At 48.5% G+C, this 10637-nt stretch overlaps 1 protein-coding gene and 1 long non-coding RNA gene across 5 annotated transcripts in view; one reads left to right on the top strand and one right to left on the bottom strand.

The window, feature by feature from the left end:
- Positions 1–5185, bottom strand: part of LOC119818646 — a 9941-nt gene extending 4756 nt beyond the window's left edge. For all 3 annotated transcript variants that reach the window (XR_005286170.1, XR_005286171.1, XR_005286172.1), the window contains exon 1: positions 4858–5185. This is a non-coding gene — a long non-coding RNA (uncharacterized LOC119818646). The remainder of the gene's footprint in view (positions 1–4857) is intronic.
- Positions 1–10637, top strand: part of Ttll11 (tubulin tyrosine ligase like 11) — a 234086-nt gene that overhangs the window by 128307 nt on the left and 95142 nt on the right. The window lies entirely within an intron of this gene.

Genomic DNA, 10637 nt, shown 5'->3' with positions numbered 1-10637 from the left:
TTTTTGTGCGTGTGCCTGTGCATGTGTACATGTGTGTGTGTGTGCATGTGTGTGGGTGCACATGTACCTGTGCGTATTCATGTTTTGCCTGTGTGTAGGTGTGTGTGTTTACATGTGTAGGTACAACATAGATTTTGGAATCATCCTTGGAAATTCTTCCACCTTATGCAGTGAGTGAGTCAGGATCTTTCAGTCAAACACAGAGCTCCCCAAGGAGCTAGCCACCTTGCTCTAGGGATCCTTGCCTCTGATATCTGAGACTGTAATCACCAACTATTAGCGGGCCACTGTTCCTGCCTGGCACTTACATGGGTTCTGGGGATCCAAACTCCAGTCCTCACATACCCGTAACAAGTGCTTTACCCACCAAGCCATCTTTCCTACTCATGGTACTCTTTCAAAACCCCATTCTGAATGGGGTGAGCTGCTGCCTTTCCTTCCCCACAGATTGAAGGTAAAACTGTGGCAAGCACCGACCAGCTTTTTCATTGCCTACAATGCTTCTCAATCTGCAGTTCTCAGAGCCCCAGGCTTCTCCAAGATCCTGTCAGGGTGTCTGTGAGGCCCAAGCTGTGTGTCATCAGCGCAACGCTAAGACATTGTTTACTCTTTTTATGGCATAGATGCTGGCCCTGCCACAGTAAACACAGTGATCAATTAAACCACCAGCTACTAAGTGCTGGTTAAGATGGTGACAGCAGGGACAGGGAGCTGACTCGGTAGCTAAAGGCCAATCCCCATGGCGGAAAGAGAGAATACATTCTCAAAGGTGTCCTCTGACCTCCACACATACACCATGGCACTTGTGTGCACACACATGCTAAGAAGTACTATCTGTTTTTAAAGACAGTAACCATAGGCTGTACATGGTCTCTGTTTTTTGGTGGTCATATGCCCTCTCGCTATGAGACTGGGTTGCTTCCTACCATGCTAGCGAGGCGCCTTCTTTCACAATTTAAAACCAAGAGAATGTCAGGTGCACTTGAGACAGTCCTTGAACTTAAGACAAGAAGCCAACATGCCTTTGATCCAAATACTGAGGATAGATGACACACACTTTTTGTCTAGACCTTGAAGCTGGAAGTCACACCTCTAATCTGTGTGATACCTGCTTGAAGGACAATGGAAGAAGAAAGGTGGGGTGTTATTTCTCTCTCTATTGAGGGGCCTTGAGTACCAGCCTCAATACCCCTCAGGGTTCAGGATTGGATGTCTACGGCAGCCAAGGATCTGAGTGTAAAAATTAAACTTAAGTACATTTAAAAAAAGACAGTTCTTGGTGAAACAGTTAAAAAAATTCAAAAGAAAAAGAAAAAATCTCAGTCCTTGTTATACTGTTTGTGCTGATGGCATTGGCAATATTGTGTGTGACAAATGACCATGGAAACACAGAGAGCCCTTGTGTTTGTGTCAGTTATAAGTGGCCACAACTGGAAGGGTTTTCATGAGGAGAAAACGGGCAGAGAAGCTATTACCTTGAAACAGAAAGAAACAAGCTTCCACCTTCGAGGAAAACAGGTTTGGAATCTTTAGGGAACTTGTGCCTGCCACTGTGTGCTGGTCAGCTTTCTAGGATTTAAAGACAGGGTTTCTCTGTGTAGCCCTGGCTGTCCTGGAACTCACTATGTAGACCAGGCTGGTCTCAAACTCACAGAGATCCTCCTGTCTCTGCCTTGCAAGTGCTGGGATTAAAGGTGTGCACTACCACTGCCCAGCTTGACCTTTTCTTTTGAAGCCAAAGGTCACATGGAGGACTGTGATGTCCTGATGATGTGCAGTGGACACGCATTTGGAAGATCCCAAGAATCAGTGACTTCCAAACATCTAAACCATAATGTTGCGATGACCTGCAGGATAGAAAGTAGTCCAAGGACCTAGCAGAGCATGGATCTTTGTTGACTGCATGCAGATTCTGCCTTGCATGCTACCTAACAAGGCACCACATGACAAGACAAAGCCGGATGTACACCAGGGTTTATCTTATAGTCTTTCCCCCAAAATATAGCAGATTGAACATAGAAACAGGTGGGAGGATCTGACCATCCCCCCCGCCCCCCCGTGTGTGTGTGTGTGTGTGTGTGTGTGTGTGTGTGTGTGTGTGTGGTACCTGCACATGTGTGCATGTGTGTGGAGAACAGAGATCAGCTTCAGGTATTGCTCCTCACACCCCATCCACCTAGTCTTTCGAGACAGGGTCTCCGCTGACCTGGGCTTTGCCTTAGGCTAGACAGGCTGGCCAGTGAGCCCAGGGACCTGCCTAGCTCTGCCTCCCCAGAGAGTCCCTGGTATTAAAAAAAGAGGAGAGAAGGAGAGAGGGAGAGAGGGGGAGGGAGGGAGGGAGGGAGAGAGAGAGAGAGAGAGAGAGAGAGAGAGAGAGAGAGACCAGGCAGTGGTGGCACACATCTTTAATCCCAGCACTCAGGAGGCAGAGGCAGGCAGATCTCTGTGTGGGTGGGCAAGGTCAGCCTGGTCTATAGAATGAGTTCAAGGACAGGTAGGTGTGTTACACAGGAAAACTCTGTCTCGAAAAACCAAAACCCTGGATATAAAGGTTCAGCTTCCAGCCTCCCATCACATCACTCTTAATATTCCAAGAACATCCCCTAATCCCTTCTTTCTGTCCCACAGTCCGTTTGCCTGGGCTGACTGCCTGGCGCTTCAAGGTTTCTGCACATGCCAGAAATAGGCACCCTAACCCCAGCCCTCCCCACATCAGGCTCACTCTCAGTGCGGTCTGAGAAAGCTTCTCCTTGCCAGCATCTACTGAGTCTGCTTCCATTGCCTCCCTCATAGACTTCACACTAATGTCTTTCATAATGTGTTCTACCTTCAAATTAAAATCTCATTGCATCCCTCCTTGATCTTGTTCCCTCTGCACCTATCTTACAAGTGCCTCCTCTGTTGCCCATTGTATTAATCACCACCTGTCTGGTAGAAGACAGCGGAGAAATAAACGACATTTTCAGTGTGAGAGCAGTCAGTTCTCCGTCATTTCCCCGTGATTTCATATATCGGTAAGAGCGCTCAGTTACCTCTTTACAGATGCGGCTATAATTTACTCTGTGTTGTTGGTTTTTTCCCTCCCAAGCCCAGGAAGGAAAAGCATCTGGTGCTCATTAATGAGGCCAATTTTCCTGTCTCTTGTAGTTGGAAAGCCTTGGCGTGTGTGCTTGTTCCGCATGTCTGCCCCTCCTCTGATTTTCTGGGAACACCGTCTTTCCCTTGAGCTCCAGCCCTGGGGTAGCCTCAGGATGGCTGGGCATCAGCTGCAGTCTTTGATTTCCTTTGCAAAGAAAAACAACTGTGGGTTATGTGGATGAGTCCCCCTGCTGTGGGACTGAGAAAGGCTTGATAGGGTTTTCTCACTGGAACTGTTAAGAGGGCTTTGTTGGAGCTCAGGCTATGTGTGCCCTTGGTTGACGAGGTGTGGTCACGAAGCAGCTCCTGGTACTGATGATGCTGGAGCCTTGGCTCCTCTCTGGACCTGGTTTTCCCACTGAAAGATGAATGGCTTCTGGAGAGCCTGGTGCTGAGGAGAGACACGTGCATGGGAAACACCTGGGTCTCCTCTCCAAAGAAAAGAGTCTATGACACCTGAAAGCGTCTATGCAATGACTTCCACTCTGGATGTGTGCAGACTTGTTCCTGTATACATGTGTGTGCACATGTATAAATCTAGAATGCCCACCTGTGCCGGGACCCTGACTGTTCCTGGGATGCAGTGGGGGCAGACGAGGGAGAGTGTGTACATGTCGACTCTGAAGGATTCGTATGTATATAGTGGAGCTCTATGGACTGTGTAACCAGCCCGGCTCCAAAGCACCACCGTGGGGACGGGGTGGACCAAGGTGTCCTGCAGTCTTAGAGCAGGAGCTGGGGAGTGGGTGCCAATTAGGAATGGTGGCAGTTTCCAGCTGAAGAACTTGAGGAAGTCATTTTGAAAGAGATGATTTAGCCAAGGTCAGTGGTGTACACTTGACACCCCACAGCTCAGGAGGCTGAGGCAGGAAGATGGTAAAAGGTAGCGTGAGCTACACAGTGAGACTCTGTTTCACAGACAGGGAGGGGAGGTGAGAAAGAGTCGGGGCAGAAGGTGTGTTATAAAGTCTAAATCATAGCTCAATGACAAATACCATAAGAATCCAGACAGGAGAGAAATCAACATGCCCTAAGAAAGGTTCTGAGGGGGATAAAGAGAGGAGCCACAGGACACCCAAAACTTTGAGTCTCTGGAGTCCTCTGGAATCCTGTAGCTAACCCAGGTGGCCAGGTGACAGGACAGGGCCCCCCTACATGGTTCTCTACAGTGTTACCTAGAAGCAAGCTTCCAATATTCAACCACCATCTCAATGGTTTGTGGGCATTTCAGGTCTGCGTGAAACAAGGATTTGAACATTTCATAGAGTCTGGAATGGCAGGGGGAGATGGTCAGGCTGAAAAAGCTTGAAAACACATCACTCCCCTTCAAGTAAGAAGTCGCTTACTTTAACTTTTCCCCCCCCCCCCCCCCCCCCCCCCCCCCTAGCCTCCTTAGTAGTCTTTCTGGGAGAGGTCTGCACACACTCCAGGGGTTCCTTAGCATGAGCTCTCTTGCCCCGGGCACATTAGATCATTACCAAGCACTCACAGCATTTGACAAATGGGACAGCTGCCGCTCAGGCAATTTCCCCGTGAATGGCTGAGACAGGTGGAGTGGGAAGATAGCCGGCCTCACTGAACAGGGGCAGCTAATACTAATCATTAGGTCTTTGAACCTTACCGTGTTCCCAATTAATGGGTGAATAAAGTGAAACAAGTAATTAGATGGATTCCGCCCCACTAACTGGCTTCCCGCTTGAGTGCCTCCCACCTCCTTACCACTCAAGGCAGTGCGGCGATTCCAGTGCAGAGAAGAGCAGAGTGGGCTTAGGATTCTCGTAACGCTAATAGCTGCTAGCTGCTGAGAACACAAAATGGGCACTTAGGATGCGCCGCACTCGTGCAGGGATGTTGGCGTTTGAGCAGTGATGACATACCAGCTCCGTCTTAGAGACACGAAGCTCAGGATGAGGAAAGTGTGAAGTGCCACCAGTACCACCTGGCTGGGTGGCCAGCCTGGGTGCAGGGTCTTCCTTTCTCATCCTCAGCCCCAGATGCACCCTAGCTGCCTGGCCTCAGGTGGTCTGGCTAGCCTACTCAGAGGAGCTCACTGGCACGACACTGAGTGTAAAGACTTTGACCAGCCAGTGAGCTTTGTCATTGGATGATGTGTTGTAAGCTGTGGGGCATGGTTTTTAGGACTAATGTTACTGAGATAACACCAGTTTACATTTGTACTTTGTCCTGAATGACCCCTTTGGGTGGTTCCCTCCATTTGTGTGAGTGAAGCTGATCTCCTAGAGGCCAAGCCTCGAAGGTTCCATAGCACGATTAATAAAAACTCTTAGCTAGAAATTGGGGTTCAACCTGAAGATCAGAAAAGTAAAGCAGCCAGCCACTGGTCCTTACCTCTACCTCAGTCTGAAATGGAGATCCAAGAATCTCAGAATGAGACTGTGACTGAGAGCTGTCTCCTCCCGTTTTATAATCCTCTCGAGGGGCTGGGAATAAAGATATGTGCCACTGGGATTAAAGGCATGCACTGCCCAGTTTCTGTGGTAAATTAGTGTGGCTATTGAGATTAAAGGTGTGTGTCACCACTGCCTGGTCTGTAAGGCTGACCAGTGGGGCTGTTTTACTCTCTGATCTTCAGGCAAGCTTTATTTATTAAAACACAAGTGAAATGCCACTACGGTTCCAAGCCTTTCTCTCTCCCTGGGGACTCTGTGTGTTTGGGACCGTAACCTACACAATCACAGAGCTCTGTAGCTGACAGTGTGGCTCAGTTCACCTCTCCCTCTAACTTGCTCTACAGACAAACAGGCTTCCCCTGGGACTCAGTTTCCTCAGAGGAATTAGATGAGTCACCCTTAAGGAACTCTTCTGGCTCTCACGTTTCTGGAACCTTCTGTTTATTGACCTTCTCATGTTTATTCCCCATAAATGAAGTCCTATCCAACATGTCACTAATCACCAAAATTTAATTTAGCCACTTAAAAATAGATTTTCCTTAGAAACATGTAGAACTTTGTTTTCTTCATTTATTATTATTATTATTATTATTATTATTGAAGTGATTTGTTCTTCATTTCAATCATTTTGTCAAAAGGAATATAGATAGTCATTCAGCCCTTACTTGCTAATATTCAGAGGAACCCAGTGACCAGCCTAGAGTCACACTTTGCTTGAGCGTGTGTCCTCAGATTGTGTGTTCTTCCCCGTTCAGCTGGCTGGTGTCCAGGTACTCGAGGCTCTTGGTGCTGGAGGCCTTGCCTTGGTCATCCTTGCCCTTAACACAGAGCCCACTTCAGAGTGAAAGCAAGCATGTGTGTAAGGAAAAGAATAGGAGTTTGTCTCCCTCCCGCTCCACCTGCTGTGGTCACCAGTCTTCGCATACTGTCCTGTGTCACAAGCTGCCAGTGTCCTCAGCCCTCTGAAGCAACACAACCACTTCTGGAAACCCCATGTGGCCATGGGGCCTCTGGACTCAGCTGGTGTTGGAAGATCCTGTTTTGGCAACTGAAGCTATCTGGACCCCAGAGGCCCCACTTAATGTAAACAAAGGTAGTAGCTGATAGACTAAATCCAAATGAGAAGAAATGAATCACTTTATGTTAATGTGATAATTGTATGTTGTCTGTACATAAAATTTAATAAGTTTAGTGCTAGATTATAAGAGACTCACTCTATGTATATGTGCTGTATGAGTGTGTGTGTGTGTGTGTGGTATGCGTGTGCGTATGTGGTGTGTGAGTATGTGGGTGTGTTAATGTGTGTGTATAAGTGTGTGTATACGTGTGTGTGGTGTGTGTGGTGTATGAGTGTATGTATGTATAGTATGTGAGAGTGTGTGTATATGTTTGGTGAGTGTGTGCATGTATGTGAATGTACATGGAAGCCGGAGGCTGACTTTAGATGTCTTTCTTTCTTTGTTCTCTACCTTAGTCTTTGATATAGGGTCTCTAAGTGAACCTAGAGCTCATAGATTTCTCTAGGTGGGCTGGAGAGTGAACCTTGGGAATCCTTCTGTCCCCGTCCCCACAGCACTGGAGTTACAGGTGCATGCCACATGAATGTCCACTTGTCTGCACAGCAAGCACGCTATCAACCCAGCTGTCCCCAGCCTGTGTTTATATCTTGACTGTGGTCTCCTGGGAATATGTACATATTTAAATTTGTTATTGCATAGTCTAAATATGTGAAAAAATGTTATAAGAATTATACCCCAGGTAGGTGGTGATGGCGCATGCCTTTAATCCCAGTACTCAGGAGGCAGAGGCAGGCAGATAGATCTCTGGCCAGACTGGTCTACAGAGCGAGTTCCAGGACAATCAATTATGCTTACATAGAGTAACCCCATCTCGGAAAAAAAACAACGAAGAACAAACAAAACCTTACACCCCAATAAAGCTGTGTCTGGGGATTGTCAGCTTTCCAGGAGAGTCTGACTGGGAAGTCATTCAAATGCCATTGCTCGGTCTGTCTGCATCAGATCTCACCACATGCTGCTCTGCTCTCCCACTGTGGTACTTTAGGAATGAGGCTCACAGGGCTCCCCATCAAAGTCGCACGGCTGTGTGTCCTAGGACATTTCTCCACAGAGAACACTCATGGAACACAGAGAGCACTCCTGACTGATAAGAGCACCAAGGTTTGTAGGTCGCAGGCATCAAAGGAAGACCCATCTCGGTCACATGGGATATACAAGTCACTGAAATCATTCTGCCATCTGCAGCCTCCTGTGGTCTGTGCCGTGAGAGCAAAGGACGGCCCAGCAGCTAGGCTGCACAGCACTCTGTTCACAGCGCACCCTAGATCTCTTTGCCCAGCTAGCTCTGCCGGTGTCTGTGCAGGATGGCAGCCTGTGTGGTCTTCACCACCTTCCCTTCTAAATACGGCCCATTGTTGTGCATTCTTGTAGAACTTACGGTGTTGCTTTATTATCTGTTTACACGTTGGCGTTGCTGTTGTTGCTGTTGTTATTGTTGCTGTTGCTGTTGTTGCTGTTGTTATTGTTGCTGTTGCTGTTGTTGCTGTTGCTGCTGCTGTTGTTGCTGTTGTAACTTCCTGGGTACAAATAAAACAGGCCTCAAACATCTCTAGATTTCTTTACCCAGGAATGCCTGACTCTTAGCGAGAACTCCACTATGCATTTTCTCGGATTTACTGGCTTAAAACTGGCTCATAGTTCAGAGAGAGGCAGTTTTTAGAGGCTCACCGTGCTGGGGTTTGTTGCACAAAAGTGGTAAACATGGCTATCAAGTTTCGGGGGACATGGTGACTAATGAAAAGAGCCACCGACCCAGCCTCCGTCCTCACAGCTAGGCCTGCACACTGAGCCAGGCTTCACTTTTCTCAGCAGAGCTGTCTGGTAGGCGAGGCAGTGGTCCTAACCCTCTGTGACTGTTGGCCTTGTCAACTTGATACAACCTAGAATCTCCTGAGTAGGGTGATGGAGGACTCTCATTGGTTAATAAAGAAACTGCCTTGGCTTTTTGATAGGGCAGGATTTAGGTGGGTGGAGTAGATGGAACAGAATGCTGGGAGTGAGGCAGACACCTCGGACAATTGCCATGACTTTCCTCAGTGAGCCAGTCACCATGAAGCCCGCCACCAGGTCAGACATGCTGAATCTTTCCCGGTAAGACACCACTCGTGGTGTTACACAGATTACTAAATATGGGTTAATCAAGATGTGAGAGAATTAGCTAATGAAGGGCTGAGACTAGTGGGCTAGGCAGTGTTTAGATGAGTACAGTTTGTGTGTTGTTATTTCGGGGCATAAGGTAGCCAGGCGGTCGGGAACGGGGCAGTGGGAACGCAGCCCGCGGCTCCTCACTACAGTGGGGAGACTCAATGAGGGATTGTCCAGATTAGGTTGGCCTGTGAGCACATCTGTAAGAGAATTACCTTGAGTTTGTTGATTAAGGTGGTAAGATGTAACCCATGTGGGTAGCACCACTCCCTAGGCAAGGGATCCTGAACTGTGGAAGAGTAGAGAAATTCAACATGAGCAGTGCCCTCAATCTCCGCCACTGTGATTTTCCCACCATGCTGCATTGCAACCTCGACTCATGAACAGGAATAAATACTTTCCCTCTCTTGTTGCTTTTGTTAGGATACTGTTTATCTCAGCAACAGAAAATGAACCTAAAACACCTCCGAGGCAGCGAGTGCTATTAGGTGGTGGAGCCTTTGGAGGGGATCAGATCATGAGAGCAGACCACTACAAATGAGATGAGCGTCTCATAAAGGGGAGCCAGGGGTCCCTTCTCTCCTTCTGAGCAACCTCAACCAGACTCTGCTGGTCCCATCAGGTTTCCAGACTCACGAGCAGAGAGATAACAGCTGTGCTGACCAAGCCACACAATCTAATTCCCCACCACAGCAAGCAGCAGGAGGCAACTACATTCAGCTAAATCAGGAAGCTCATAGCAGGGCTTCCCCGTAGCCAGGCCCCTGCCTCAGCCTGAGGAGGAAGCTACTGTGGCAGCACAGTGGCTGCTCAGAGAGAGAGGAGCCCACAACCCTACTCTGCCACCAGCTCACCCTCAGACCCCCGCCCACTGCGTGTGCCACAGGATGCTAAGAGCCCCACTTCAGGAGGCTGTGACATTCTTACCAAGCATCTGAGGGAACACGCATCAACCCTGGGTAAACAATGGGACAGGGAAGGAAGAGTTGTTTTCAGATTCTAAGTGGAACAAGGGCATTGGCCATCAGGCAGCCCAGTGGAGGGAGCCTGGTGCTCCTGCAGGGGGGCTTTGTCTGCTGGGGTGGTATATGAACCCCACAGGGCAATGCCCTCCAGGGTTACTCCTGGCCCTGAGCCCCAAACTAGGCCCCTGAGAAGCCAAGACTCTACATATAAAAGCCATGGCTACTTACGGGCAGGTGCTTGTGAAGAGGAACTTCAAAGTACATGTCAGGATCCTCTTCTAGCTCAAAGATTCAAACACCCTGTGAGAGATGAATAACCCTGGAGCCCTCACCTGGGTAAACTGATATCTTTGTAAGGAGAACACAGCACCTGGGGGAGATTGATAGGATGGGATTCTCAGAGCCCCTGCTGCACAAAGTGAGAAGAAAAAAAAGCTTTATCTTCTAAAGAACGGCCTATACCTTTCATCCCAAGATTAAGGCAATTGCCCTCCTCCCCAGTGAGTGCTGCTCTTGATCAAAGGATGGTGTGGGAGTAGAACAGTGGAGGCCATCCGTCCATCCATTTATCCATCCCTCTGTCCATCTATCCATCCGTCCATCCATATTTCCATCCATCCCTCTGTCCATCTGTCCATCCCTCTGTCCATCTATCCATTCATCCATCCATCTATCCATCTATCTATCCGTCCATCCCTTTGCCCATCCATCCGTCCATCTGTCCACCCATCCATCCATCTGTGCCACAAACCTGTCCAGGCTCTGTGAACAGCAAGATTCAATGGTTGAATCCTGGTTACTGACAGGGAGCTAAGGGTTGACATGGGAGCCTGTTGTGGGGAACCTGGAAGGAAAGCCTTTCACCCCAGGAGTGTCTGAGGGCTTCCCTGTATTTAAAG

The sequence above is a fragment of the Arvicola amphibius genome, chromosome 7 (assembly GCF_903992535.2).
Source record: "Arvicola amphibius chromosome 7, mArvAmp1.2, whole genome shotgun sequence".
Taxonomy (NCBI): domain Eukaryota; kingdom Metazoa; phylum Chordata; class Mammalia; order Rodentia; family Cricetidae; genus Arvicola; species Arvicola amphibius.
Note: the sequence above shows the minus strand (reverse complement) of the source record. Positions and strands in the feature narration are given on the sequence as shown.